We start from the raw sequence: 4,067 nt of genomic DNA, 5'->3' as shown, positions 1-4,067 counted from the left end.
CTATCACTGTTTCTTATCTACATCCTTTGGCTCTATTCTGGAAAAAATATATTGAATTTCAGTTTTTATAGTATGATTATATAAAAATAGATCCACGTACTTCTTATGCACAGCTGCATTGATTTTAGGATTTAGGATCCTAAGAAATTATGCCAATCACTGAGATCATTAAATAACATATTTCAACCAATGTAAGATGTTGTACGCTGGAAATTGCACCACAACTTTGTTCACCACTAATAAAGGAAAAAGTGCTACTGATTAAACTGATGGAATTCTTTCTTAAGATTTAGCACTTGATTTTTGCTTTTCAAGTAAATAAGTAATTTTGGTCATTTCTCCAAAAATAAATATTTACTTTTCTAATATCCAAGTTGTGCCCCCCTGCTGTTCTGTGTCTTTCTATGAACATATTAACATTTGTTTTAATGCAGAATCATCATCTTTCTGAAGACCTTTTAAGTAGCAACTAAACACCTGTAGTAACAACCATGCACACAGTTCAAGGGAAGTGATGTCATCATTAGTGGTTGTGACCAAGTTCAAGACTGCACAGGCAGGGATAACTGTGGATTACAATGCACACTATCATTTAAGAGACATTCAAATGTAAAAAAAAAAAAAAAAAATGTGTGTTTCAGTGTCAACCAAATAGGTTACTAACAACAATTAGTTGTTGTTTTTTCCCGATAGGAGGAAAGCAGATAAAAAGCAGTGTCACTGAAGACTCGAAGCGAGCTAAGATTCTGCACCGGAGTTGATAAGCTGAGTTTGCTCATGGGCTATGCTGGGACATCAGAGAGGGCAGCTAGCGGTCTTTAGGGTGGGAGAGGACTTAAACTTTAAGGAAAATGACCACCATGCTGACATTTGGAAATTGGGGCAGTCAATTATGTTTTTGGGCAGATCAATTGTTTGAATATTCTCTGGTACATTACACAAGAGTGGTCTCCCTAAAATAGCCACTTAATGGTCCAAGTTTGCCATCTGGATGTGTGTGGGATTAATTAAACTCCTCATGCCTATGTGTTTTTTGGACATATTATAAAATTATTGCATTTCCTTCACTTTTCTCACTTTCTTTAACCATTTCTGAAAGCTCCTGAAGGCTTATGATAAACTTTAACATTATTCAGAGTATTACACATTCATTTATTATTTATTATTTCATAAATAATAAATCAGTAGCTACCACTTCCAGAGTGCCTCTCCAGCTGTCATTGTGCTAGACATTCTCTTTAGATTCCTGTATTTTTGCTCACAATAACCCTCTGTAGTTAGGTAAGATTATTGTTGCATTTTAATCATGATGAAAACAGAAGCCTAGAGAGGACTAATAACTTCCCCAAGGCCATACAGAATCAGAGTGAATCAGCTTCAAAACTCAATCTCTTTGTAAGTAATAGCAACTTTTATAGTTTCTGTGTAAGATACTTATGAAAGTGGCTGGGCCTGGTGGCTCACGCCTGTAATCCCAGCACCTTGGGAGGCCAAGGCAGGTGGAACACGAGGTCAGGAGATCAAGACCATCCTGGCTAACATGGTGAAACCCCGTCTCTATTAAAATGCAAAAAATTAGCTGGGCATAGGAGTGCATAGCTGTAGTCCCAGCTACTCTGGAGGCTGAGGCAGGGGAATCACTTGAACCTGGGAGGCAGAGATTGCAGTGAGCCAAGATGGTGCCACTACACTCCAGCCTGGTGACAGAGTGAGACTCCGTCTCAAAAAAAAAAAGATGCTCATGAAAGTGATATACACTCAGTTAAGCGGAGAATTATCTTTTCAATTGGTGCTCCTAGAATATTATGCGTTTATTCTAACAGCTCTTCTGTTATTTCGGACACTCTGGGGACTCTTCTTTGGAACTGTGTTCAGGATCCATGTTTTGAACATCCTTTTTAGTGGACACAATATACCCTTTAAGGTCAGATTTTCCTGCTTATCAAAGGACCCTAATGAGGCAGGTTTGCTGAATAAGATGGAGGATGACTGTGATCCAGTGGGTGATATGGTGATTCATAAAGAAATGGCCACAGTTTTCTTGAGTTGGCTGTAAACCAAAGCAGAGGCATTCTAGAAATATATGTGGATTTTTCCTTGTGTGATGATGATTTGAGAGATGTAAGGTATTTATGGAAATGCAACTACCAGAAGTTAAAAAATAGCCAGAACCCACATCAACTTAATTTATCAATATTAGCCACTTGAGTTATCGATATTAGCCACAAGTTTTGTTGGTACACACCAGGGATCTGAAACTGGCTGCTCAAGGCAGTGCCTGGATCTGGGAGGTATTTTGTCTCATCCTTTTACTGCACCCACACACTGTGTTAGCAGGTTATGTGATTAGGCAGACTTTAAGATTGGTGACAATATAAGCATATTAGCCACAATTGTCCGGTATCTACCCACCCAGTGTGTTTGTATTAATCCTCACCCTGTAAGGGCATTTGAGCTTTTGATCCCTCCATGTTCACACTGTTTCTTTACAAAGGAACTTAGAATACTAGACATTTCTCTGCTCAAGTAAATAAATAAATAAATCCCTTTGTGTATTTCATGTCCTAATTCAAACACCGTTTCAGCCACTCCCGACTGAAAAGACTTCTTTCTTTTTTTGAATTTCATAAAATTTCAGTGAACTTCACTTGGCACTCCCAGTCAGCTGACTTCTGCTGTAGTTTTTTGTGAATAGTTCTCACCTCAGTTGATAGGGTGTGTTTTTACCAGTGATCTTGCTTCTGGGGAAATGAGGCTTGAATTCTTCCAAGAGATCCACTCACGTTTTGAAACAGCAGAAATCAGTCCAAGCATTTTTCTTATTTTCCCTTTTTCTTTTTGCTTTTGTTTTTTTGACAGCCCTGCTTGCTTTCATTTGGAATTTAGTCTTAGGTTCTGATGCTTGTTATTGACTGACTAGTTTTGACGAGTCTCTTAATTCACAACCAGATTTCTAGTGTTGACTTATTCCTGGTACCACATGAACTCTATTCATTCTAGGCTTTGGTAACCTATCTCTGCTTCTCGAAATATGACTCTGGGCTGCCCACTTCTGATGTTGGGGCTGCTACCTAGAATGAGCCATACTTACCGCCTAGGAAGAACTGGGACAGAACTGAGGATAGGAGTTTATGGAGAATCCACCTTGGTGGCTCCCTCGTACCTAACACTGGTTTTTGTATAGGTAGGTCTTTAATAAAAATGTGTGAATGGAAGAAATTTAAAAAATAAAGCAGTTATGGCAGCATCTCATGATGTGACAAAAGTATTTACTCAATTAATAATGGATGCCCTTCTTCTTTAGATGAGATGCCATGGTAGATGCTGGATTCAAAGGTGAAAATATATGGTCTCTTCAAGGAATTTACACTCTCCTGGAAGTTGAGAGTTATAAGGAAAGTCTGAGTGATAAATTTGGACAGAGATGACAGAGAACTTACTACATTGTGGACCTTAGTCCCAGGTCCAGTTCCAAACAATCTTGAATTTGTTAAGGAGAGTTACTGTTTCTGCACTGGAAACGTTTTCGCTGCTAGCTGTGGAATAATGGCTTCTGGAGGAAGCTGGGTGAAGGATGTGGCAAGGGATAAACATAAAACCCATTTGAATCATGAGCAGATTTCCTGGGGCTGCCCATTTCCACCCCCTTGTTAAATTTTTCTGGGATTCTGGTTAGAAAAGGAGATTTTTCACATGGGGTTTAAAAAATTATGACACAGCCCCCTGGAAATAATCTTTTTTTAAATTTTTTTATTTATTTTTATTGGCATGCCTTTTAAAATAATGCAAGCTGCTGTGATAGGCAACTGAAGTTCTCAAGCTTTTTGGAAATGAGAACCCAGGCTTACCAGTAAGGCTGAGCTTTTAAATAATGTCAGTTGATGGTGTGATCAGCGTTTTTTGATTATGAAGCAACCTCTTAAAAAAAAAAATAGAACAACCAAAGTGATCTTCCTCTATATAAACTGTAAATTATCTTTCACAGCACCTCATTGGACTGGTGGCTTTGAGGGCTACATTAAGTAGGTTATCCTCTCATCTAACCAGCACTAGTATCTCTTGGGCTG

This window comes from Colobus angolensis, unplaced genomic scaffold, assembly GCF_000951035.1.
Source record: "Colobus angolensis palliatus isolate OR3802 unplaced genomic scaffold, Cang.pa_1.0 Scaffold80, whole genome shotgun sequence".
Classification (NCBI taxonomy): domain Eukaryota; kingdom Metazoa; phylum Chordata; class Mammalia; order Primates; family Cercopithecidae; genus Colobus; species Colobus angolensis.
The sequence above is the reverse complement of the archived record's forward strand: the minus strand, read 5'-3'. Positions refer to the sequence as shown.